A 27,961-nucleotide genomic window follows, 5' to 3' on the forward strand; every position below is an offset into this window, starting at 1 on the left:
ATCTGTACCCATTATCCTTGATGAATGTACCCTACCATGTTGCAAAATAATTGTTTTGCCATCTATGCCTATGATCTTCCCTGGGCCTTTCCGTTCATTAGAATTGTCTCTCTTATAGTATACCATGCCTCCTTGCTGAAAAACGGCATCTGATGGCCGTACGTTATGTCTTAAAGCTCTGTGAATTCTTTCAGAGACGTCTGCTTCCAAAAAAGCTTTTCTACTGCTATGTAATGCATTTAAATGTTCAGCAAAACCAGAGCTAATAGTACTCCCCTCCCAAGCTGGAGGCTAGTCATCCAAAATGGATGGAATTTTAGGATTTCTACCAAACACTAATTGATAAGGACTATAGCCCCCAACCACCTGCAATTAATTCTTTGCATGCACTGCATACATTCATGCTAAAGCTGAATGTAACCTGCAATTTGGTCGATCTGCCAAAATTTTCCAAAGCAGGTCATCGATGACAGCATGATTTCTTTCACAGACACCATTACTAAATGGGCTTTCTGCAGCCGTATTCATAACTCTGATATTCATCTTTTCACAAATATCCCTAAACTCATCATTAGCAAGTTCTCACGCATTGTCCGTAAGGAATTTTGCCGGTGGACCCATTCCTGTCCCTATCCATTTTTCCACGATTTGATCCAGAATTACTCTCTTTTCTTTACTTCGTACAATCGTTGATTGACTAAATCTGGTTGCTAAATCTACAAAATGCAAAATAAATATATTATTTGCTTTGTCCCAGATCTTAAGGTCCATGGCCACAATGTCGTTAAAATCCCTGGCCAAAGGTAGGCCAATACAGCACAGTTGAAGGATTCTGCAACCAACACCCTAATGCCTTCTTTCTGGTCACTATCTTTTTCCTCTTCTGACTCTTCCGTGTCATGTGTTGCTTCAAACACTCCATCATAACGAGTTGGACAGTTGAAAGCATAATGGTATTGAGAGTCACATCGAAAACATTGATTTATCATGCCCCGTGCATTTCTGGGGTTCACTATTGGTCGTGCTGGTGTCCTTCTGTACTTCCTACAAACTTCACAGCGGTCACTAACCTGTTCTATCAGTTTAGTATAGTCGTCATCCCTTACCCCTGCATCCTTTAATAAATTTTTCAGCCTCCGAAGAGACGGATGTGCAAATTGCCTATGCAGTTTTAATACCACAAGCTTTTTATCAGCTAAAGTCCCATTTTCAACTGCCATTACCACATCCTTAACCACTCTACTTGAAAAATTATTTGTCAGTTATGGAATACAATAGTGTCCCGACTGTAAATTGTAAGTCCACCGTCTTTCCAAAAACTGTTGCCTTATCCTTTTCCATATCCAGTTTCATGTGTGCTTTCTTCATCGACGGTCGGCTCAGAAGCAAAGGTATCTCACTTGATACAACATCCGTGCTCATGAAATGATTCACTCCGGCAATACTGCAAGGGATTACCACACTTTTCAGCGACTTCAGAGTATTATCATCTCCAAACCTGAAACTTGTGGAGCTTTCAAATTCCTTAACCTAGTTACGATTTTCAGCATTCAAAGAGTCCAGGTAACATTTTAACCAGTCAATTCCACACACAGTAGATGTGCAGCCACTGTCCTATACAGCACAGTTGAAGGATTCTGCAACCAACACCCTAATGCCTTCTTTCTGGTCACTATCTTTTTCCTCTTCTGACTCTTCCGTGTCATGTGTCGCTTCAAACACTCCATCATAACGTGTTGGACAGTTGAAAGCATAATGGTATTGAGAGTCACATCGAAAACATTGATTTATCATGCCCCGTGCATTTCTGGGGTTCATTTTCCTATTGTAGGTTCTAACTGGGTTTCTGTCTTCATAATTTCCTTGTCTCGGTCTCCGTCTATAGTCTTGAGCCCTGTTCGTAGCCAATCGATTTCGCCATCCTGTTACTTGTGTATCTTCCATATTCTGCCTTATTGCAGGCTGACCTATTTGGGTAATCAGAGCCATCGGAATCGAATGTTTCCCCAGAAACTTTTGTAAAGCTTTTGTCATCTGTTCGAATAAGGTATCCTTATCTGCAAACTGAACTCCTGTCAAAACCAGGAGCCTATCCGTGTTGCTCACTCTCGCACAGTCAAGTAATTTAAAGGCCATCACAGACTGTGGAAATTCCAGATTGTGTTTCTGCAGCCTTTTATATAGACTGCCAAATTCCATTATATAGTCTTCCATGGAGATGTCCTCCATTTTCCGGAACTTATCAAAATCCGTCCATGCTTCATACGCACTTAACAAGTCATCTTTCTTATAAAGCTTATCCAGATAATGTAATAAAGTCTCCAGACCTTCTTCTGAGTCTAACTCTTCCAATTCCAGCTCTGAAAGCACTTTGTTTCGGATTTTACTACCATGTGGTAGAGAAAGAGCCAATGCCATACCTTGTTTTCTCTTTCCCAAAGCAGTTACCTTAGTCCACATAACTACTGCACTTCTCCATTGGTCGTACGATTCCCTTTCAGAAAATAAGGGAGGATAGTCATATCCAGTCATCTTTATCCTCGGTTCAGCCATATATCCCTTTTTTTTTCTCACTCACTCCTTGGTTTGATCAGGAAAAGTTGTATCTTTCAACCCTTCACATTCACACAGCAACCATCCTCTGCTACCAATTGTTAGCCGTTTTAGTTGCTGTGAAATGAAGAGTCTAAAGTTCTTGTTCCTTTTCACCAAACACCATTTATTTCACTCACCACAGCCTCTGCACAAAACTCTTAACACACCACCTGACAGAGGCCACCTGAAGTGCCTTTACATATCAGTGTCAATTAATGGATACTTTACATAAATGAGACAACTAATTGCAATGTCTCTTAACCCATTACTTAACAGCTCATGCCATACTTTAAGAATCTCATGGGTATGCGCAATAGTAAAACAGCTTCAGTAAGTTATCCATATGCGAAAAGTGATTACATGCACTTAAAACTGCACTACAAACCTAATAAACAACAAAAAAACCTCCCCTCAGCATGTGTGAAACAGATTTATTCTGCATACATAATTTCCATATTTTCTAGAATATCTTAAATAGCAATAAGTCAGTATAGCTGTTACATATAAACTGATGCACCCCGAGGGCATTGATACATATGGTCATTATAGCAGATAATAGGCCTCATTAAAAGCACTGCACAATTAGAGTAATATGAACTTATCTCCTTGGGTGCTTCTCAGGGCTGATAGTAGTAGCTGTTGCTTGTTGACATCCTCTTCGCCCGTTGTATCTTCCTAAAGCTCTTCCAACATATTTATTGGGAGATGCTGCACAAAGTACAAGTCAAGTTCAAATTTTGACAGGTGAGCATGTTAAGGATCTTCCGCCACTCCCTTGCTGACCCTAATATTTGGATCATTGCTTTAAATGCCCGAAGGTTTACTCTGGGACCACGCTGGCTCTCCCACAGACATATTACTGCATTTGCTCCTGCTCAATGCAGAATTTATGCAAGAATTCATGAGCTATGTTAGAACTTAATGGCTCATATATCCCAGGAGCCACTTTTCAATACTTTCTTCCTCTCAAATACACTGCTCAAGTTTAATGGCCTTGCAAAGAATTATCCGTATTTCGATAGAAACATGCATTAACATGTAGAATCTTGCAATAGCTATCACACATAATTTGCACATTGAACTGAAATCCTTTGCAATTCACAAACACATCTGGATCGTGGCTTGTAACATGAATTGCACTGTGTGTACAATCTATCACCTTTGGCACATCGGGGACCAGGCAACCCTACAAATTACAGTTGCTTTTGCTACTGTTCCCTGCTGAATGTAATGAACCATTCACCAAAGGCAACAGGAGCTTTCTGAATGCAGCAGGTCACTGCATAGTAACTCGTCCATGTGAAATTAGTACCGCTCAATGCTGTAGTCACCTTGACTTCGATTGGCAAAAGAAATGGAAGAATACCCTGCAGTTGTGGATGGAACAACTCAGAACCTTCATCAAAGGACAGCCGCAGGCCCACGTGGAAATGTTATTCTGAGGCTGATGCATTGGGGCCATTAATTGCTGTCCTGGGAGTAATTGCGAAGTACCACTGTGCACCTACACAGCCTGTGACTTTCCAGACATGTTTCTCACAGCAAGTGTGTACTTGGAAAATTTAAGCTTTTAAACCATGAAAAATGTAAGACACATTTCTTACAATCCTAAATTTCATAAAAACAAATTGTTAATTTCCATTTTTAAAAGCCTTCTATATAAGAAAACAAATTGATTAACAAACAGAAAATTAAAATGGACTTGTCTTTTACACACGGGTCCAGGCCCCATAAAATGGAAATTTGCAGGATTGGCACTGAAGTGCACCCATTGGTTCAGGCACTGGAGAGGTGGCAAATACAGGCATCGTTCAACTACTGCTCGAATCAGGACCTTATTCTGAAAACGTTATCTGTATGAACGCGAAACCTCACTTCCTAAGACCATTAAAAAAGATCAAGGTGGGAAGAGGTGGGAAACAGCCTTCATAATCAGGATTGAAAGGGATTGGAACCAATTCTGTATCTGCAGACTCATTTAGGTTTCTGGGGTGATTTGGAATCAAGTTTCTGGCAGCTGTAACCAGAGTTTGTTTTGTGGTTGCCAACTCAAATTAGACTTGGGGCTGGGTTCTCCTCTACCCAACTCCAACAGCGAGAGTTGTGATCGGGCGGAGAATGTTAGGTGAAGGAAAGATTGGAATTTGCACCCAGCACCAACTCCAACGTGATGTTCCGAACCTCCACTGGTGGCAGCAGTGAGGTTCACACCCCACGCCGCTGGGCCCATGCAAATCCACCATTTGCATGGATTTGAATGCAAATAGCATGTTGGACACCATACACTATACCCCTCCACGATGCTCCACCCCTCTCAGGCGGGAGTCATGCAGGCGTGAATTGGCGCAAGTATTCACAAGCAGGGCCTGAGCACCATGGCTATTGAGGGGGAGTGAGAAGGTAAGAAAACTCAAACAAAGAACAAAGACCAATACAGCACAGGAACAGGCCCATCGGCCCTCCAAGCCTGTACCGGTCATGATACCATCCTCGGCCAAAACCCTTCGTACTTCCTAGTGCAGTATCCCCCTATACCTATCCTATCCATGTATTTGTCAAGATGCCTTTTGAACGTCATTAATGAATCTGTGTCCACAACCTGCCCTGGCAATGTGTTCCAGGCACTCACCATTCTCTGTGTAAAAACCCTGCCTCGCACATCTCCTCTAAACTTTGCCCCACGGACCTTAAACCTATGCCCCCTGGTGATTGACCCCTCCACCCTGGGAAAGAGTGCCTGCCCATCCACTCTATCCATGCCCCTCATAATCTTGTAGACCTCTAACAGGTCGGCCCTCAATCTCCATCTTTCTAATGAAAACAGTCTGAGTCTATTCAGCCTCTCCACATAGCTAACACCCTCCAGACCAGGCAACGTCCTGATAAACCTCCTTTGCACCCTCTCCAAAGCCTCCACATCCTTCTGGTAGTGTGGTGACCAGAATTGTGCGCAATATTCCAAGTGTGGCCTTACCAAGGTTCTATAGAACTGCAGCATGACTTGCCAGTTTTTATACTCGATGCCCCGTCCAATGAAGGCAAGCATTCGTATGCTTTCTTGACTACCTTTCCTGACTGCCACTTTCAAAGATCTGTGGACCTGCACGCCCAGATCTCTCTGAATTTCTATGTTCCTAAGAGTTTTGCCATTTACTGTATATTTCCCCTCTATGTTAGACCTACTAAAATGCATTACCTCACACTTGTCTGGATTAAACTCCATTTGCCATTTCTCTGGCCAAGTCTTGAACCTATCTATGTACTACTCTGACAATCCTCAACACTAGCTGCAACTCCACCAACCTTGGTGTCATATTCAAACTTACTAATCAGACCAGCTACATTTCCCCCCAAATTGTTTATGTATACTATAAACAACAGAGGCCCCAGTACAGACCCCTGTGGAATACCATTAGTCACAACCTTACATTCAGAAAAACACCCTTCTACTGCTATCGTTTGCCTTCTGTGACCCAACCAGTTCTGTATCCATCTTGCCACCTCATCTCTGACCCCGTGTGACTTCACCTTTTGTACCAGTCTGCCATGAGGCACCTTGTCAAAGGCTTAATTGAAGTTCATGTAAACAACATCCACCCCTCATCAATCATTTCTGTCACCTCCTCAAAAAACTCAACCAAGTTAGTGAGGCACGACCACCCCTACACAAAACCATGCTGTCTATCACTAATGAGTCCATTTGTTCCAAATGGGTATAAATCCTGTCCCTGAAAATTCTTTCCAATAACCTACCTACTACCGACATGAGGCTCACTGGCCTATAGTTTGCTGGATTATCCCTGCTACCTTTCTTAAACAGCGGTACCACATTAGCTATTCGCCAGTCCTCTGGGATCTCACCTGTAGCCAATGAGGATACAAAGATGTCAGTTAAGGCCCCAGCAATTTCCTCCCTTGCTTTCCTCAGTATTCTGGGGTAAATCCCATCTGGCCCAGGAGATTTATCTACCTTAAGGTCTTTTAAAACACCCAATACCTCCTTCTTTTCGATGCCAATATGACCAAGACTGTCCACACACCATATCCAAGAATCATCTTCTACAAAGTCCTTTTCTTTGGTGAACACTGATGCAAAGTACTTATTTCGTACCTCAACCATTTCCTCTGGCTCAACAATCCTTTCCTTGGTCACCCTCTTGCTTTTTACATGTGAATAAAAAGCTTTGGGATTCACCTTAATCCTAATTGCCAAGGACTTTTCATGACTCTCTCCTAATTTCCCACTGAAGTACCTTCCTACTTTCTTCATACTCCTCAAGGGTTTTGACTATCTCCACCCTTCTAGACCATGCAAAGCCTCCTTTTTCATTTTGATGAGGTTCACAATATCCCTCATTATCCAAGGCTCCCTAAACTTCCCATACTTATCCTTTGTTCTCTCAGGAATGACTTTCCTGAATCCTAATCTACTGTCACTTGAAAAACTCCAACATGTCCAATGTTTTTTTTTAACAAACAATTTTAATGAAGTATTTTTGGCATTACAAACAACCACAGTATAAAAAAAATAGAGTGCAAAGAACAATAGTCATAATGCAGCCGCTGACATCCGTTCCTCCAAGGCCCGCCTATTTAACCCCCTACTCTATGTTACCCTAACCCCCCCCCCCCCGCTGACAATTAATTCTTCGCAGAGAATTCAATGAATGGTTGCCACCTCCGGGCGAACCCTAACCCTGACCCTCTCAAGGCAAACTTGATCTTTTCCAGGCCGAGAACGCTCGCTATGTCGTAACCAGGCCTCCAGCTTTGGAGGCCGAGAATCCCTCCAAGCCAGTAATATCCGTGGCCGGGCTACCAAGGAGGCAAAGGCCAGAACATCTGCCTCTTTCTCCTCCTGGACACCCGGGTCTTCCAACACCCCAAAAATCGCTACCCCTGAACTCATTTCCACCCTTGTCTTCAATACTCTGGACATGACATCCGCAAACCCCTGCCAGTAACCCCTATTTTGTGGGCATGCCCAGAACATGTGGACATGGTTCGCTGGTCCACCCACACATCTTACACACTTGTCTTCCATCCCCAAAAATCTGCTCCTCCGGGCCACTATCATGTGCGCCCGGTGCACCACCTCAAATTGGATCAAGCTAAGCCTTGCGCATGTAGCAGTCGCGTTGACCCTGGTCAACGCTTCCACCCATTGACCGTCCTCCATCTCACCCCCCAGTCCCTCCTCCCACTTACGCTTCAGCTCCTCTATATGCGTCTCCTCCGCCCCCATTAATTCTTTGCAAATGTCCGAGACGTTCCCCCCCCCCCACCCAGCCCCTGGACACTACCCTATCCTGGATCCCTCTTAGTGGCAGGAGTGGGAAGGATGATACCTGCCTGCGCAGAAAGTCCCGCACCTGAAGATATCTGAAGTCATTCCCTGCTGCCAACCCAAACTTCTCCTCCAGCGCCCTCAAGCGAGGGAAGCTCCCTTCCAGAAACAGGTCCCCCATCCTCTCAATTCCCGCCCTTTGCCATACCCGAAACCTCCCATCTAAGCTCCCCGGAGTAAACTGATGGTTGACACATATTGGGGACCAAACCGATGCACCCACTGCACCAACGTACCTCCTCCACTGACCCCAGATCCTCAGGGCCGCCGCCACCACGGGACTGGTAGAATATCTCGCTGGCAAATGCCCGTGCTGTCATGGATGCCTTATGTGACCAGTCATCAGACTACATCACCGTCAACCTGGACCAGGCCCACCAGGATGCTGGAGCAGCATGATTTGCTGCCATTGTTTGTATGCCCCAGGCCCAGGGGGTGATCGATAGCATGCATGTCCCCATTCGAGCACTCATTCACCAGGGGGTGCCTGTGGTGATATGCCTGTATTGTCGATGGCTAGTGGTACGACCTCCAACCAGCATGTGACCGTACAGACACACTATGCGGTCTCGAGATAGTGGTCATGGGACAAGGCACTCAGATATAAGTGCAGGTGCATCCGGTGATCGGGGAGATGGTTATAAGATGTGCATGAGGGCAGTCATGCCTAGGACTAGGTCCACGGAAGTACAAAGAAACTCCATGATAACTTGCTCAGTAAGATCGCTATCTTACCACGTGTGATTTAATAAAGATCCTGGTTTGGACAAGTCACAATTTGTTTGGTAGATTCCTTACGAGACATCAAATGCCAAACACAACATGGTAACAGAGTGCTGAAGATTCGACGACAATGACAAAGTTAAAATTTGGCGGAAGGACCGACCTGGTGAATTGCAGCCTGCGGTGACGTAATGCACTAAAAAAAGCTGGAGCTCAAGATGGACGGACTGAAAGCCCCCACCAGCTTCAGATAGCCAGTAATGTAGACGGAAACTGGCGGCTTTTCAAGCAGCAGTTCAAACTCTATGTTTCGGCTCTGATGAAAGGCGAGTAAGGATGCTGCTAATTGTAGCGGGCCCAAAGGCAATTGAACTGTATAATACTCTTGCTTTTGACAATGAGGATAGCAAGAGATATGATGACGTCATTGGATACTTTGATCGACAATGCTTCCCCAAAAAGAATGAAATATTTGAGAGATACATGTTCTGTACGTATGCCCAGAAACCTAGTGAATCATTTAACAGTTTTGTTGCTAACTTGAGGCTCAGTCAGGGCAGCACGGTGGCACAGTGGTTAGCATTGCTGCCTACGGCGCTGAGGACCCGGGTTTGAATTCCGGCCCTGGGTCACTGTCCGTGTGGAGTTTGCACATTCTCCCCGTGTCTGTGTGGGTTTCACCCTCACAACCCAAAGATTTGCAAGTTAGGTGGATTGGCCACGCTAAATTGCCCCTTAATTGGATATTCTAAATTTATTTTTAAAAACTTAAGTCTCAGTCATGCAACTTCAGTCACCTGAAATCTTCTCTGATCCGTAACCAAATTGTCTTTGGTGTACCTAATGATAAGCTACATGAGAGGTTGCTGCGGGAAGATGATTTGGTACTGGAACAAGCAATAAAGATTTGGCAGGCGAGCAAGGTAGCTGCACAGCAAATCAACCCACTCTGCTCAAACAATTTTGGCGCCAACTCAGAGGAACACACCAGGGCCACTGGTGCTGTGATGCATGTCATGAAGAAACGTGGTCTCAGTGCGGGCGGCCATTTTAAGCAGGCCCATGGCAATGTCCGGCCTTTGGAAAAGTCTGTTCCAGGTGCGGTGAGGTTGGGCATTTTGAAAAACAGTGTTTTGCGCGTCCTACAAAGGACCATATAAGATCCGTAAATGTGGTTGATGAGATAAATACTGTCAAACAGTTCTTCATCGATCTCATTGCAACCAAGGACCAGAAGAGTCCGAACAAAAAAGATGAATGCACAATTTCAAAAAATAACAAAGCTAGTACGAATTGTCTGGAAACTATGAAAACCAGATGAAAATTGATGGTGTTCCTGAATCACTCATTATTACGATGCAACTTTGACATTTAAATGAGTGCCAACTTCCTCAGTCGGTCTGCTTTCCACAAGCTGAACGTGCAGCTGAAAGCTGCTAATTAGCTAGGCCTCCCGGTGTATTACGGAATAAAAATGATGGAGCCTTTCGGTGCATGTGAACTTGGGCTCTCCGTGGAAGACATGAGGGACGTGTTACTGTTTTATTGTAGACATGGACGTTGAGTTCATCATAGGAGCGGATTCATGTGAATCCCTGAACTGAGTTGAACGACTGTGTGTCACAGATGACGGGTGGCCGACTGAATACTACAAATCCTTACAAGATATCAGATTGTGCACATTTGATGTGGATTCAGAAGAAATCCAGGCAGACGACGGCCAATCAGGCAAAGAGATGGAAGAGCCAGCATTCTGCAATTCTGGTTAACAGTCTTCAAGAATGTACATGTGCTCAGTGGCATGATACAGGAGCATGACAAGCCCATATTAAAGTGATGACTCCGAGAGTGAAACAGCGGAGGAGCTGATGACTATTTCGCTATGCAGCTCAACGGATCATATATTCTCGAACTAGAGCATGATGACCCAACGCCTGGATCATCATGACATGAGTGTCAGCATCCTTATTTCTAGTGAAGAGGAGCCTTGGGGCGATGTTCCAGTGGGCCAAGAAGAGGTGGCATCTGTTGCTGTAGATCTAACCTCCACCCAAGCACCAGAAAGCCGCAGAAGTGGGTGTGGTCACACAACCCAGTGATGACGTGTCGGCACCTCAGGATCTACCTGAGAATCCACAGACCTCCGAGAACAGGTTGCAGACCAACACCGAACCAGAGGCTGCCAAGCCTCAACAAAAACACAAATGATTTCGCAAACCGATTGCCAAAATAAGAAGGAGGAAGAGGAGAAGACTGGGAGAGCAAGCTCATACCAAGCTCAAATAGAATTGCGGGAAGAAAAGGAAAATAAAGGAACTGATGATGCACGTGTGGCAATCACGGATGCATGCCTTCCAAAGGCACAGAGTAAAGAAGAGGTGAAGCAAGAGTCCGGCACGTAAACCAGTCTTCGAAAAGGGTGCAAAAGCCCAAGTGATCATAGGGATGATCCAGTGAGTGAGGCACAATGACCTGTGCGAAAGAGATGGACACTGACCAGGCATGTCATGTTATGGACACCCTAATTCAACTTCTTCCCATTGTTACACATATCACAAATGTATAAAGTTAAAATAGTAATAATGGTTGGAAACAAACATTAATGTTTTCTGAGGAAGGGGAATGTGGTGATATGCCTGTACGCAATAATGTAGAAGACTGGTGGTGTGACCTCCAACCTGCAGGGGGCGTTACAGACCCACCATGTGGTCTCGAGACAGTGGTCATGTGACACGGCACACTTCCGGGTTGCGGCGATGCGGAGCTAAGCCGCGCGATTCGGCAGCTCCCGCGAAGACGGACTTTTGGGCCCGCTAACGGAGCCCCAGGCACTTTTTATATAACCAATCCATGGGGAAGAAAGGAGAAAGGTCCCCTACTAACCTGCATGGATCGGACCCGCAGTGAAATGGCGAAAATAGCGACCCTGGAGCAGCGGGAGAAGAAAGAATAAAAAAAGCAAAATGGAGGCGTCCACTGACAAAGAGGAGACGCAAGAGTTCATCAAGCGCTGCTTCGAGGAGATGCGCAAGGAGATGGTGGCACCTATGCTGGCAATAATTGAAGGACTTGGAGCAACCCAGAAAGCCCAAGAGGTGAAGATCCAGGAGATCCAGGAAAAAGTGAGTGAGAAGACGACAAGCTCGTGGGCCTGGCGGAGAGAGTGGAGCGGCACGAGGCGCTGCACAAGACGTGGGCGGGAAGACTCGAAGACCTGGAGAACAGGTCGAGGAGAAACAATTTGAGGATCCTGGGTCTCCCAGAAGGTGTGGAGGGGGCCGATGCCATGGCATACGTGGGCACGATGATCGGGACGCTGATGGGTGCGGAGGCCCCCCCGGGATTGCTGGAGCTGGATGGGGCGCACCGAGTGCTAGCAAGGAAGCCCAAGGCAAATGAGCCGCCAAGGGCGATGGTGGTGAGATTTCACCGGTTTACGGACAGAGAGAGGGTCCTGAAATGGGCCAAGAAGGAACGGAGCAGCAAGTGGGACAATGCGGAGATCAGAATATACCCGGACTGGAGCGCGGAGGTCGCTAAGCGGAGAGCGGGTTCCAACCGGGCCAAAGCGGTGCTGCATCGGAAAGGAGTGAAATTTGGAATGTTGCAGCCAGCGCGACTGTGGGTTACACATAATGGCCAACACCATTACTTCGAAACGCCCGAAGAGGCGTGGACCTTTATACTAACTGAAAAATTGGACTCTAATTGAGGGTTTGTGTGAGAGGGGGGTGTTTGAGGGTTGAAGTATGATGGTTGTTGTACATGGGGTGTCAACCACGCGCAGGAATTGCTATATGGGCTGGGGGAGAGGGACAAGGCCACGACAGGAGCTGCGCCATGGGGGGGGGGGGGGGGGGGGGGGGGGGGGGGGGCGGGGCAGGCTTTGTAAAGCGTGGGGTTTTCTTTCCCGCGCGCGGCAAGAAAGGCGGGAAGGGGAACGAAGGAATGTGCATTGATTGGGAGATTCCCACATGGGGGGGTCAAAGGGATGGCGGGGGAAGCCGGGGTCAGCAGGTGTCAGCTGACTTACGGGAGGGATATGGGGGGTGCAAAAAAGCTAGACGGGGATCTAGCGGGGGGGGGGAAGGAGAGGAGGGAGGGGGAAAAGGGTTGCTGCTGCACTGGCCGAAAGAGAATGGGACACAGAAGAGGTGGCTGGGACGGAGGTCCCCCGCTTGGGGGACTGGAGAGTGAGGGAGACGCGGACAAGGGACTGGCCCAGAAAAGGAGATGGCTAGTCGGCGGGGGGGGGGGGGGGGGGGGGGGGGGGGGGCGGGGGGGGGTGGAAGGGGCAGTGTGAGAGGTGAGAGAGTCCCTCCAATCCGGCTGATAACGTGGAACGTGAGGGGCCTGAATGGGCCGGTGAAGCGGGCTCGAGTGTTCGCGCACTTGAAGGGACTGAAGGCCGACGTGGCAATGCTCCAAGACACACACGAAGGTGGCGGACCAGGTCAGGTTAAGAAAGGGTTGGGTAGGACAGGTATTTCACTCGGGATTGGACGCAAAAAATAGAGGGGTGGCAATTCTGGTGGGAAAGCATGTGTCATTTGAGGCCAAGACTATCGTAGCGGATAATGGAGGGAGATATGTGATGGTGAGTGGTAGGTTGCAAGGGACGTGGGTGGTGTTGGTAAATGTATACGCCCCGAACTGGGATGATGCTGGATTTATGAAGCGCATGTTGGGGCGCATTCCAGACCTGGAGGTAGGAGGACTGATAATGGGAGGGGACTTCAATACAGTGCTGGACCCAGGCCAACGACAATGGGGAGGTGCGAGTGGGAGTGGTATGGGAGGTGTTGAAGGCGGTGATCAGGGGAGAGCTGATCTCCATCAGGGCTCATAGGGAGAAGACAGAGGGAATGGAAAGGGAGAGGTTAGTGGGGGAGATCTTGCGAGTGGACAGGAGATACGCAGAGGCCCCGGAGGAAAGATTACTTGGGGAAAGGCGACGGCTCCAGACGGAGTTTGACCTGCTGACCACGGGCAAGGCGGAGGCACAGTGGAGGAAGGCGCAGGGGGCGACCTACGAGTACGGGGAAAAGGCTAGTCGGATGCTGGCGCACCAGCTCCGTAAGCGGCGGCAGCGAGGGAAATAGGGGGAATCAAAGATGGAAGGGGAGCCACGGTTCGAAGTGCAACGAAAATAAATAAGGTATTCAAGGCCTTCTATGAAGAGCTGTACAGATCCCAGCCCCCAGGGGGGGTTGAGGCGATTCCTCGACCAGCTGGGGTTCCCGAGGGTGGAGGAGCAGGAGGCGGTTGGTTTGGGGGCACCAATTGGGTTGGAGGAGTTGAGTAAGGGTTTGGGGAGCATGCAGGCGGGGAAGGCCCCGGGGCCGGACGGGTTCCCGGTGGAGTTCTATAGAAAATATGTGGACCTGCTGGCCCCGCTACTAGTGAGGACCTTTAACGAGGCAAGAGAGGAGGGAACCCTGCCCCAGACAATGTCGGAGGCGACAATCTCCTTGATTCTAAAGCGAGACAAGGATCCACTGCAATGTGGATCGTACAGGCCGCTTTCGCTCCTCAATGTGGATGCTAAGCTATTGGCAAAAGTACTGGCCACTAGGTTTGAGGACTGTGTCCCGGGGGTGATTCACAAGGGCCAAACGGGATTCGTAAAGGGCAGGCAGTTAAATACCAATGTGCGGCGGCTCTTAAACGTGATAATGATGACATCGGAGGAGGGAGAGGCGGAGATAGTGGCAGCTATGGACGCGGAAAAAGCCTTTGACCGAGTAGAGTGGGAGTACCTCTGGGAGGTATTGCGCAGGTTTAGGTTCGGGGGAGGGTTTATTAGATGGGTTAAGCTCCTTTACAGCGCCCCGGTGGCGAGTGTAGTGACGAACCGGCGGAGGTCGGAGTACTTTCGGCTGTACCGAGGGACGAGGCAGGGGTGCCCCCTGTTGTTTGCATTGGCGATCGAACCCTTGGCCATATCACTTAGGGAGTCTAAGAAATGGAGGGGGATAGTCCGCGGGGGAGAGGAGCATCGGGTATCGCTATATGCGGATGACCTGCTGTTATACGTGGCGGACCCAATGGAGGGGATGGTGGAGGTCATGCAGACTCTGAAGGAGTTGGGGAGTTCTCGGGCTACAAGCTTAATGTAGGGAAGAGTGAGCTTTTTGTATTACAGGCAGGGGACCAAGAAAGAGGGATAGGGGACCTACCGCTGAGGAGGGCGGAGAGGCGTTTTCGGTATCTGGGGATCCAGATAGCCAGAAGTTGGGGGGGCCCTACATAAACTGAATTTGACGAGGGTGGTGGAGCAAATGGAGGAGGATTTTAAAAGATAGGACATGCTCCCACTGGCGGGTAGGGTGCAGTCGGTCAAAATGATGGTCCTTCCGAGGTTTTTGTTCGTGTTTCAGTGCCTCCCCATCGTGATCACCAAGGGCTTTTTCAAGAGAGTAGGTAGAAGTATTATGGGGTATGTGTGGGCAAATAAGACCCCGAGGGTTAGGAGAGGGTTCTTGGAACACAATAGACCGAGGAGGGTTGGCTTTGCCAAACCTAGGGAGTTACTACTGGGCAGCAAACGTGGCGATGATCCGCAAGTGGGTCATGGAGGGAGAGGGGGCGGCATGGAAGAGGATGGAGATGGCGTCCTGTAAAGGAACGAGCCTGGGGGCGTTGGTAACGGCACCGCTGCCGCTCTCGCCGACAAAATACACCACAAGCCCCGTGGTGGCGGCAACACTAAGGATCTGGGGCCAGTGGAGAAGGCACAGGGGTGCAATGGGAGCATCGGTGTGGTCCCCGATAAGGGGTAACCACCGGTTTGTCCCGGGGAAGATGGACGGGGGGTTCCAAGGCTGGCATCGGGCGGGGATAAGAAGAATGGGGGACCTGTTCATTAACGGGACATTTGCGAGCCTAGGGGCACTGGAGGAGAAATTTGAGTTACCCCCGGGAAATGCATTTAGATATATGCAGGTGACGGCTTTTGTGAGGCGACAGGTGAGGGAATTTCCATTGCTCCCGGCACAAGAAGTCCAAGATAGGGTGATCTCGGGGGTATGGATCGGGGAGGGCAAGGTGTTGGAAATATACCAAGAGATGAAAGAAGAGGGGGAAGCGCTAGTAGAAGAATTGAAAGGTAAATGGGAGGAGGAGCTGGGGGAGGAGATTGAGGAAGGGCTATGGGCTGATGCCCTGTGTAGGGTTAATACCTCCTCCTCGTGTGCCAGGCTCAGTCTGATACACTTTAAGGTGGTTCACAGAGCGCATTTGACGAGGGCGAGGCTGAATAGGTTCTTTGGGGTAGAGGATAGATGTGAAAGATGTTCAGGGAGCCCGGCGAACCATGTCCATATGTTTTGGTCATGTCCGGCACTGGAGGGGTTCTGGAGAGGAGTGGCGGGAGTAATATCCCAGGTGGTGAAAGTCCGGGTCAAGCCAAGCTGGGGACTAGCAATATTTGGAGGAGTGGATGAGCCGGGAGTGCAGGAGGCAAAAGAGGCCGGGATTCTGGCCTTTGCATCCCTAGTAGCCCGGCGAAGGGTCTTGCTATTGTGGAAGGAGGTGAAGCCCCCTCGCCTGGAGGCCTGGATTAACGACATGGCGGGGTTCATAAAATTGGAGAGAATTAAGTTTGCTTTGAGAGGGTCTGCACAGGGGTTTTACAGGCGGTGGCAACCGTTCCTAGAATATCCCGCGGAGCGTTAGAGGAAGGTCGGTCAGCAGCAGCAGCAACCCTGGGGGGGCGGAGGGGGGAACGAGAGATTGTTTGAGGGGATGGACCAGCGGGAGATGACATGGAGGGTGGGGAGAATCGGTACGTGCGGTCAAGAACCAGTGTATAAAGCTATGTAAATATACCACCTTGCCATGTATATATCTTGCTCAGGGTGATTTTGCGTTATTTTGTTATGGGGCGGGGGGGGGGAAGGGTTCCAGGATAGTACAAAGAAACTCCACGATAATTTTGACAAAGGATCATCTGGATTTGAAACATTAGCTCTTTTCTCCGTACAGATGCTGCCAGACCTGCTGAGATTTTACAGCATTTTCACTTTTGGTCCATGATCACTTGATCTGTAACAGATCGCTATCTTACCATGTGTGATTTAATAAATATCCTGGTTTGGACAAGTCACAAGTTGCTTGGTAGATTCCTTGCGAGACAACAAACGCCAAACACAACAGTGCCCTTCATCAATCAGGAGAGCTTCCACTCCCTGAACGTGCAGTTGGTGTGCAACCATCAACTGTACATCATGCATGTCCAAGCCCGATACCCAGACAGCGTGCACAGCACATATATCCTGGTGCACTCTGAGGTTCACGGCACCTTCGAGGTACTCCCTCAGGTGAGGCGCTTGCGCATGGGCAACAAGGGTTACCCGCTGAGATCAAGGCTGATGACATCTTTGAGGAGGCCCCAGACCGCAGAAGCCCGTTATAACTAAGTCCATGTAGCAAACAGGAGCATCATTGAGTGGTGCAATCGCATTCTCAAGATGCGCTTTCAATGCCTGGACCATTCTGGCAGGTGCTCCAATGTAGCCACAGGAGGATCTCAAGCAGTGTGGTGGCCTGCGTCTTGCACAACATCGCGCAGCAGAGAGGCGACATGCTGGAGGAGGACAAACAGCAAGGCTCATCTGACGATGAGGTTGTCCCTCTCGCTCTGTCCTTTACTCCACCATCCCTCTCATTTATTCCTTCACTTCCCCCTTCCCTCTCGCTCTGTCCTTTACTCCACCATCCCTCTCACTCAGTCCTTCACTCCACCATCCCTCTCGCTCAATCCTCCACTCCACCTTCTCCCTAGCCTTCCATTCCTTCCCAATACCAGAGCTCCGCCTCCCTCCTCGGAGGGTCCTACCATCATCACCATAGGGGTTTCCCCTGGGTTGACATTCTCAGCGGGTCTTGTCCACGGGATGGAGGATGATGATGACTCGCTGTGAGATGAGCTCTGATCGTTTGAGAAAGTCTGACTCCTACCTTTCGGATAATATTCCACCATCTGCCCGGGTGATCGCTGCACATGTGCTGGTCAATCCATCTCACGGGCCCATATATCTTGAGGAGGATTGGGGGGGGGGGGTCAGGGGGAGTTGTGGGAAATGGTGAATGGTTAGGATTCACTCACTGGGGATGCTGTCATATAAGGCGGGTTCACACTGCTGCTCCCATGCCCTGCCACTTCTCTCTGAGAGTGTCACCATATGGGTTATTCATGAGTCATGGGTGATTACAAGTCCCAACTTACACCACTCCACCCCCCCCCCCCCCCCCCCCCCACCCCCTTCCCGCCCGGCAAACACTCTACACCCAGGCCCAGCCCATCTTTCACATCCGTCAGAGGTTAGATGTAGGTCGGACTGGTGATGCAAACGTGTTTAATGGTATCTATGTACAACAGTGTCCCCTAACTATCGTCTATGTGCAACACTGGTACTAACTTAAGTGTCATCTATCTTCCTTATCTTCTGTGACACACAGCAATGGTCATAAAAAACAAGCAATTAGTGTCTTGAAAAATGTTTCTGTTGTCTGCACTACTGAAAAAGTGCTTCAGTATAAGACCATAGGAAATAGGAACAGGAGTAGGCTGTTCAGCCGCTCGAGCCTGCTCCGCCATTCAGCAGCATCAGGGCTGATCCTACATTCCTCACGTCCACTCTCCTTTCCCCATAACCCTTGATTTCCTTACTGATCAAGATTCTATCTATCTCAGCCTTAAAAATGCTCAAGGACTCTGGCCTCACATCTCTCTGTGGCAAGGAGTTCCAAAGGCTCACAACCCTTAGTGAGAAGAAATGCCTCCTCATCTCTGACTTAAATTACCACCCCTTTTTCTGAGACAAACTCCTCTGGTCCCAGACTCGCCAATGAGGAGAAACATCCTCTGAGCATTTACCCTGTCAAGCCCCATAAAAAAACTCTCTTTTTCAATGAGATCACCTCTCATTCTCCTCAATTTAAAAGAGTAGGCTTCCTCGAAAATAAGTCAGGCATGATTTCCCTTTCATGAAGCCATGTTGACTCTGCTTGATTATATTAGGATTTACCAAATGTGTTGCTATTACTTCTTTAAAAATGAATTCCAATATTTTTAAAACAAAACACGTTAGGTTAATCGGGCTATAGTTACCTGTTTTTTGCCTACCACTCTTTTCGAATAGGGGTGTCACATTGGCAATTTTTCAGTCCCATGATACATAGGAGCAGGACTAGGCCATCTGGCCCCTTGAGCCTGCTCCACCATTCGATAAGATCATGCCTGATTTTTTTGGTGGACTCAGCTCCACTTACTGCCCGCTCACCATAACCATTTACTCCTTTGCTGTTCAAAAATCTATCTACATTTGCCTTAAAAGCATTTAACGAGGTAGCTGCAACTGCTTCACTGGGCAGGAGATTCCACAGATTCACAACCCTTTGGGTGAAGAAGTTCCTCCTCAACTCAGTCCTAAATCTGCTCCCCCTTATTTTGAGGCTATGCCTCCCAGTTCTAGTTTCAACAACCCTACTTCTATCTCATCTATTCCCTTCATAATTTTATATGTTTCTATAAGATCCCCCTCATTCTTCTAAATTCCAATGAGTATAGTCCCACAGTCTACTTAATCTGTCATCCTGACAGTCTGGCCTACATGTGACTTCAGATCTTCAGTTGACTCTTAAATGCCCTCAGGGATAGGTAATAAATGCTGGTCTAGCCAGCACCACATCCCATGAACAAATAAAAAAAAATAGCCTGATACCACCTTCCCCCTATTTCCTTTAATTCCCTTTGCCCCAAGTGCTATATTTAACTGCTTCTGGAAAATATGCAGTGTTTTGGCCTCAACTACTTTAAGTGGTACGAACTCCACAGCCTCACCACTCTCTGGGGTGAAGAAATGTCTCCTCATCTATGTCTTAAGTGGTCTACCCCACATCCTTAGACTGTGACCACTGGTTCGAGACACCCCCACCATTGGAAACAACCTTCTTGCATCTACCCTGTCTGTTTTTTCTGTTAGAATTTTATAGTTTCTATGAGATCCCTCCTCGTTCTTCTGAACTCCAGTGAATACAATCCTCACCTCATTTGGACATGAGAGCAGGACGGTGAGTTGAAATGGCAAGCAACAGGGAGGTCTGGGTCCTGCTTGCAGACGGACTGAAGGTCTGCAAAGGTTCGGCAAAGAGGTCACCCAGTTGCGTGTAGTCTGTCCAATGTAGAATAGACCGCAATGCGAGCAGTGAATGCAATACACCAGACTGAAGGAGATGCACGTGAAGCATCTACTCATATGTCAGTCCTGCTATTCCAGGAATCAATTTGGTATGCCCTCTCTGTACTTCCTCTGGATCAAGAACATCCTTCCTCAGATAAAGAGGCGAGAACTACACACAATATTCCAAATGTGGCTTCACCAATGCCCTGTATACTTGCAGCAGGACATCCTTGCTCCTGTACTTGAATCCTCTCGCTATGAGGTATGTGAGTTTGACCTACAAGATAAAAGGAAGTATCGTAGTGAAATATTTTGAGGATATGCATGTCAGGGCAGAGTAACCCTTCAACAATGTAATGTCTCACGTGCATCTCCTTCAGTCTGGTGTATTGCATTCACTGCTCGCATTGCGGTCTATTCTACATTGGACAGACTACACGCAACTGGGTGACCTCTTTGCCGAACCTTTGCAGACCTCCAGTCCGTCTGCAAGCAGGAACCAGACCTCCCTGTTGCTTGCCATTTCAACTCATTGTCCGGCTCACTTGTCCACTTGTCTGTCCTTGGCCTGGTACAATGCTCCAGTGAAGCTCAGCGTAAACTGGAGGAACAACATCTCATCTTCCGATTAGGCATGTTACAGCCTTCTGGGCTTAATGTTGAGTTCAACAACTTCCGACTGTGAACTCACTCTTCCACCTTCACCCCATTTTTATTCCCATCAATTTATTTTCAATTCCTCCATCAATGTATTTCCCTCACCATTGTTTTCCCCATCCCTCTACCCCATCCCACTAGGGCCATCTGCTCCCTGTTTATCCTTTGACACACTGCTCACCTTTGTTCTGTCATTAACACATTCTGACCTCTTAATGTGCCACTAACATCACCCTTCTTTGTCATTATCTCCACCAATTAGCCATGAGGAAAGGTTGAATAAACTTGGTTTGTTCTCATTGGAACGAAGGAGGTTGAGGGGCGACCTGATAAGAGGTCCACAAAATTATGAGGGGCATAGACAGAGTGGATAGTCAGATACTTTTTCCCAGGGTAGAGGGGTCAATTACCCAGGGGCATAGGTTTAAGGTGTGAGGGGCAAGGTTTAGAGGAGATGTACGAGGCAATTTTTTTTACACAGAGGGTAGTGGGTGCCTGGAACTCGCTACCGGAGGAGGTGGTAGTGGAAGCAGGGACGATAGTGGCGTTTAAGGGGCATCTTGACAAATACATGAATAGGATGGGAATAGAGGGATACGGACCCGGAAGTGTCGAAGATTTTAGTTTAGACGGGCAGCATGTTCAGCACAGTCTTGGAGGGCCGAAGGGCCTGTTCCTGTGCTGTACTTTCCTTTGTTCTTTAATTACATTCCCTTTGTCTTTCTGTCCATGACATCTTTGTCAATCTCTACCTATCATTGACACTCTATCCAGCCCCATTGTTCCACACCCCCACAACAGTATTAATCTGACCCTATTTCCATTCTCTCTAGCTTTGACAGAAACGTTAGCTCTCTTCTCTCTCCACAGGTACTCTCAGATCTGCTGAGATGTCCAGTATTTTCTCTTTTTGTTGCAGATTCCAGCATCCAAAGTAATTTGCTTTTATCTTCAAGAGTAATGCTTCCTTAAGTGTGAAAGCTAACAGAGCCACTTCGAGGGGAAGGAAGTAATATTGAAGGAATAGAGTTTTCCAGTAAGAACAGAAAAAAGTGAAGTGAAGTGTGCTGCAGTGCCTGGAGGAGAGTGCTCGTAATCAAGGGAGGAAAGGGTTTTGATAGCTGGGGCTACAGAGGACTAACAAGAAAGGAACAGAGCTACGAGTTCGGGGGCATCAGTTAATATGATTTCTGAGAACAATGGACCATTTTCGGAATTGCAGTCATGAGCTAGTTGTTCCTAAAAACCTCATCTCCAATGTTTCCCAAACTATTACCTTCTGTAACCATACTCTGGCCATCCCTTTGAAATACAGCTTTTCACTCAGATTTCAGGCTGGATTTTATTAATTGAATTTAAAACCTGTGTACTCTGAGCATTAGTCTGGGCCACTCGATTACAAGTCCAGTGAAGCTACCACTATGGCCTCACCACCCTGCAAACTATGTACCTAGAAAGTGATGTGTTGGGTGCTCTGGATCCATGGAACACATACAGGCCACCAACACTTAAAATAGTGCAACACTATTTTATTAAGTCAGAAACTGTTGAACATACTTTCACTGTGGGTTAACACGATATTAGATTGAACTAAAGATCTATGCCTTGTCCTAACCAGTCTATGCACTCAGCACATGGTGAAGATCTGTGCTGCAGGTTGTGAGCTCTGTCCTACTAGGAGGCTGCAGCTCGAATGAACGGGAACTCTGATGCCACCTGTCTTTATAGTGTGTGTGCTCTAACTGGTGATTGGCTGCAGTGTTGTGTATGTTGATTGGTCCCGCTGTGTGTCCATCAGTGTGTGTGTATCTGCACCATGATATACTGGTGTATATTATGACAGAAAGAAATCCACAGGCCTGTAAAATTGGCCCCCTCATTTCAGTCCTTGTAGATCTGGGACACTTTCCAAATTCCTCTTAGATCCAGGAGCTAATCTCAGTACCAATAAGTCACTCCCCCTGGCAAGGTTACTATTCATAAGGCCTCTGTTCTTATAAAACTTCTGATTCACTCTAAGCAATGCCAGGAGAGATCTGCTTTTTAAAATAACACCCTGTAACAGACACTAAACTGTACTGGTTGCCTCAGTCTGAAACAGAAATGTGAAACTGCTGTGAATTATTTAAATGTAAAAACACTGTAGATTAAAAACATAAGTATTAACTGTCATCGAACAGCTAAAAGCGATTTTCTGTAAATCTGAAATGCTGTAAATGAATGTACTGTTCTAAAAGAACAATGAAACATGAAACATGTCTTAAATACTCACAGCAGTCGTTTTGAACAAGCCCAACCAAAATTGTTCTTACACTTTATTTTCTTTCTCAGTGCAGAAATGCTATAACCCTCTTCAAAGTATTAATATGCATGATGTGAAGCAAGAAATAATTATAATGCAAATTTGCATTTGGAAAAAGGCAACAAATTTCATCCTAATGTGATGACTGTTAACATATAATATTCCATAACATTTTAATTTTAAGTTATAGATGAAACAGTTGGAGTTGACAAAACTAATAAACAAACCAATGAAAATATCTGAGGTGAAATTTCCTGACTCTGTGCACTGTATCACTTGGGCACTGCAAATATTGTAAAATCAGGAAGGACAGATGCATTTAAATTAATGGAGGAAAATTTTGTGGGTTCCTTAATAGGCATGCACTGCAACATACTCCATTTGTATCCCAGTCAATCCAGTGCATCTGGTGCAGACTTCAGACTCATGAACATTTCCCTCTGTTCTTATGTAGTATTCGAGTTTAAATTTTGTTCTATTCTTGAATTCCGAACAGGTTGATTTGTCTTTGATAGTGGTACTCAATTCCAAAAGGGGACTTGCTAGGTTGCTTTCTCTATTGTTTCACTCAATGAGTTTATCAAATGTCAGAAACATCTTAGACACAAGCAGGATTGTTTTTTTCCTGCATTTTCCTTTGCTAATCTAAACTTGAAAAAAGATTTATTGTGCTGTTGGCACATCTAAATTACACTGGATGCAGTTTATTTGGATGCATGGCATGGAATTCTATCCCACTTAATCAGTATTTACATATTTATTACATACATAGGTTGGACATTTGTTCTCCTACAGCATTTGGGCAAAATATCCACAAAGATAATAGGTGGAATTTTCTCATGGTTTGTCAGAGTGTCAGGCTCTAACTGAAAATTAGCAAGTAACTCCCCAGATTCACAGCTGGATTTTAAGACCAGATTGTGAGCCACTCGGACAATACAAATCAGGGGCATGGTTTACCACGAAAGGCCAGCTCGACAGTGATCAGGGTGCCATCTTTAAACAGTGCCCCAACTAAAACTGATGTTAACTCACCCAGCACCTTCCCCCTCGCGCCACCTCCCCCCCCCCCCCCCGACCCCCCCCCCCGAGCCCCCCCCCCCCCCGAGCCCCCTCCCCCCCCCCCCCCCCCCCCAAAGGTATCAGGGGCTCTCCTCCACCTCCATCACACAGTTATCGGGAGCTCTCGCCATCCCCCATCTCGCACAACCACTGCGGCAGTATTGTCGCCGCACCCCCTTTGCGCATTAAGGAGGGAACTCCTCGCTCAATGCCCTCTCTCCCCCCATTGTCAAGATATACCCACTCAATGCAACGTTCGCCCCTCAATGCCTGGCTCAACCTTAATGCCCAATCCCCTCAGTGCCCAGCTCTCCAGAACACTGCAATGTTCCCCCGTTCACAGGCCTCGCTGATCTCACCCCCCCCCCCCGCCCCCCCAATCCACACATAGTGAGAATTGTAGCCATCCGGGATGGCCACTTCCCGATTACAAAACGGACACTTCCCAAAGATTGCACGGAAATGGACAATACTGAGAAAACAGGCAGATTCAGGGTTTGTCTGCATATTGGAGCTGCAGCCCCCAGACAAGACCAAAACTGTAGGCCCATTAGCATACTAATGGCCCATCTCCGGAAACAAAAGAGTAATATTTGAGTAACCAATACCAAGGCAGACACCCCGGCGCCAGAGGAGAACGAAACAAAGCAGGCCAACGGCCACCTAGGACACGTGAAGCCATCAGGGCACCCACCCCTTTTATTGGATGAGATCAATATGAATGATCAAGAAACGGCCCAATTAATTGGGGCCAAGTTCAAGGCCCGCCCAAAAGAGCGCGAAGCCCCTTTGGGTATAAGAAGGAGCCCCCAAGAGAGAATCGTTCTCCTGGACCCGGCTCTCACCGAGGAGAGACCTGTCCACCAGCTGCACCAGAAGCAAGTAAGTCCAAGGTCAACGCACGCTACCAGACGACCTTAGCTGTTCCTCTTTACCAGTTCGACCCCAGCAGCCTCAGAACCGAACAACAGCCATTGTTCCTCTGACTGAGTGGGCGCCCGAAGCTAAGTATAGGGTTTAGCAGCAGTGATAGATTAGTCTGTAGAGTTTTGTGCATGAGTATATTTAACTGTGTGTAAATAAATAAGCATTGACTTTGAACTAACTAACTGGTGTATCGAGTCTTTGATCAGTATTCGGTTTTGAACCTTGTGGCGGTATCGAAAGATACCTGGCGACTCTAGAGCAAACGTAATTAGAATTAAGGAAGGCGACCATATTGACCGCCATATTCAGAGCCAACCAAAGAGAGCAACATTTACTGGCGACTCCGCCGGGATTCGACCTAGAAGTGACCTAGTCACTCCGAGAGAACCCAAATTTGAATTGGAATCCAATTGGAAACAGCAAAAATCACAAGTGTGAGAACGATACTGATCAAACCTCTGAGATTCGGAAGTGTGTTAATGCATGCGTACTAACAGGGATATAAGGTAAACCTGAGAGATTTTGGTTGCATAAAACTGTCGGGGGTTTTGTAGGCCGGAAAGTAAGCTGTACCCGTGTTTACATCACCACTTTATCACCCCCTGTTCCAAATTCAGTAGAAAACCCAGAGATAGTGAGAAAATGGCAATGAAGGCAATGGAACGCCTTATGAACCCCCAAGAATTCGAGGTCGCAGTGACCAGTAGAATAGGACAGTGTCTCGTATGGGAAGAAGTGATCAGAAAATATCTCAAAGGGAAAGGATGGCCCCTTTGGAGTGAATTCTGCGCCAATGACGAAACAGGTTCCGGGAGTATAGGATATACTTGGTGGGAGAACCTGTCGGAGATTCGTAAGAAGAGCTTGGGGAGAGCTCGCAAGCCGATGGCAATCGTGTCCTGCTTGGTACAATTGTGAGGCACAGAGGAGGTCATTAAGACGCTCCGTAGAGAGATTGAGGAGAGAGACAGAAATAGTGAGGGAGATGTGAGCGAATTTGAGAAGGAGAATAAGGAGTTAAGAGAACAGTTAGCAGCGAGGGACAGAGAGGTGGATGATGCCAAGCGGGATGATGCCCCCCAGCGCCTCCCCCTCATCCTCCTATAGTGGCCCATCCCTGCGGAGGGTCCCCCAGCCGAGAGTCCCCCACTCCTGCTGAGCACTGGGGTGGCAAGCCCAGCATCCTCAGGCTCTTTGTCAGTGAGAAAAGAAGACCAATCGCCTCCTCGGCTCCCCACAGAAGTCCTACCGCCAGGTTCACGTTTTTTAAAAGGCGTATTAATTGGCACCAGCGTGACCACTTGCTGGGGAGGCCGCTAAATGACAGGTGGCCGTTGGATATGGAGTTAATTGTATGGAAATGGGGCTTAAGGGGTGATAATTGGTTTCTCGCCTCACTATTGCGAGATCCCGAACTCGCCTATGGGACCGTGCGGGCCGGTTGTTTCGCAAACTGTTTGCCGCCTGGTGCGATTCTTATTTTTTGGCTCTCCCGCCATTCACCTACCTCGTTTCGCTTGAGCGAGAGCGTAACGAGGCTGGAAGATCGGGCCTAGCGTTCAATTCTCCCATGCCTCACTGGTGGGAGAATGGTGAGGTGGGGGGAAACGTGAATTCAGCAGAAGTTCCCAAAAGTTATTTTCATGCTGACGTGAATTTACAGCAGAGTCTTCTGCTGGTGCCCACCTGGCGGATCAGGAATCCCGCTGAAGCCTTGTGTGAAAAGAATTAACACCCTGCTAAAAGGAATTCAAATGAAGGCCCAAAGGGAATCTTCCCCCACACTCGATTTTCTTTTCTGCGAGTTGAAAGCACACCAGTCCAGAGCATGTCTGGACCAATGTGGCGTGCGAAAGTTAGGACTTAACTTTTGGGCCGAGCTCAGAACATGAATATCCGAGGAGAAAGAAATGCTGGTGGAACACATGCAGCACATGGTGGGAAGATATTCCTGCATACGATTCCTGTGAAGCAGCTCTCGGAAGATAGCTTTGACGTAGCTGATTATTCAGATCACCATCAAACTTCAGGCACTTTGGCATGTGCTGGTACCATCTTCCAGTCTTTAGACCTGCTTTGGAATTTCAGAGACTTCATCATGGTCTTCTCTGATGCTTCAGTTCTGCTTCAGAGCTTCAGGGACTGTGCCGTGGGCTGGTAAGCATGTAGCAAAGGGGGTGAAGAGGAAGGTTTAGGTGTGAGTTCGAGAGGAAGGTCTTTGAGAGGGTGGCGATGAATATGTCAGTGGAAAGCTAGGAGGGGGTTGAAGGTGTGATGGATGGGGGAGTTGAGATGGGGGAAACAAAGGTGTCAGGGGGGTGAGAGAGGGGAGGTGTCTGGGGGAAGGAGGGAGTTTGGAGAGGGAAAGTTGTTCAGGGGAAGGAGGAGGGAATTCGGATGGGGAATGGGGAGAATGGTGCAAGTGGAGAGGTAGGTGTAAGGGGAGAGGAAGATGTAAGGGAGTTCAGAGTTAGGAAAGGTATTCAGGGGATGGAGGGAGTATGGAGGGGAGAATTTGGAATGAGCAGGCTGTATAAGAGGGAGGATAGAGGAAGGGGAGATGAAGGAATGAGGGGGGAGGAACGTGTAAGAGGGATGGAATGTGCAAGGGAGGGGTTTGTGGAGTCAATGACTGCCTCCTGGGGAGTCAACTGAGGGTGTGTGGACGGAGCAGATGATTAGAGTAAGAGGGGGCAGAGGGAGCCAGGAGGGTGGGAGGGTGAGGATGTGTCGGTAGCAATTGAAGGGGTGGCGAAGGTGTTGGTTGGGACAAGGAGGTAAGCAGGGACAAAGGCGGCATGGTAGCACAGTGGTTATCACTGTTGCTTCACAGGGCCAGGGACCCGGGTTTGATTCCCGGCTTGGGTCACTGTCTGTGCGGAGTCTGCACCTTCTCCCCGTGTCTGTGGGGGTTTTGTGCGGGTGCTCCGGTTTCCTCCCACAAGTCCCGAAGGATGTTCTGTTAGGTGAATGGGACATTCTGAATTCTCCTCTGTGTACCCGAACAGGTGCCGGAGTGCGGCGACTTGGGGATTTTCACAATAACTTCATTGCAGTGTTAATGCAAGCCTACTTGTGACACTAATAAAGATTATTATGCGGGGTTGGGAAGGAGGAGCTCTGGGAGGTCAATGTTGATGGGGGGGTGCAGTGTTCTGGCAG

The 27,961-nt window shown here is 47.8% G+C and overlaps 2 long non-coding RNA genes across 2 annotated transcripts in view; both read right to left on the minus strand.

Moving 5' to 3' along the window:
* LOC140410728 (uncharacterized) overlaps nt 1–27,961 on the minus strand; it is an 86,222-nt gene that overhangs the window by 51,426 nt on the left and 6,835 nt on the right. The gene's annotated exons all lie outside the window — the stretch shown is intronic.
* The window catches only part of LOC140410727 (uncharacterized), an 85,147-nt gene that overhangs the window by 51,137 nt on the left and 6,049 nt on the right, over nt 1–27,961 (minus strand). The window contains exon 2 of the long non-coding RNA XR_011940717.1: nt 19,717–20,128. This is a non-coding gene — a long non-coding RNA (uncharacterized lncRNA). The remainder of the gene's footprint in view (nt 1–19,716; nt 20,129–27,961) is intronic.

Source organism: Scyliorhinus torazame, chromosome 4, assembly GCF_047496885.1.
Source record: "Scyliorhinus torazame isolate Kashiwa2021f chromosome 4, sScyTor2.1, whole genome shotgun sequence".
NCBI classification, from domain to species: Eukaryota; Metazoa; Chordata; class Chondrichthyes; order Carcharhiniformes; family Scyliorhinidae; genus Scyliorhinus; species Scyliorhinus torazame.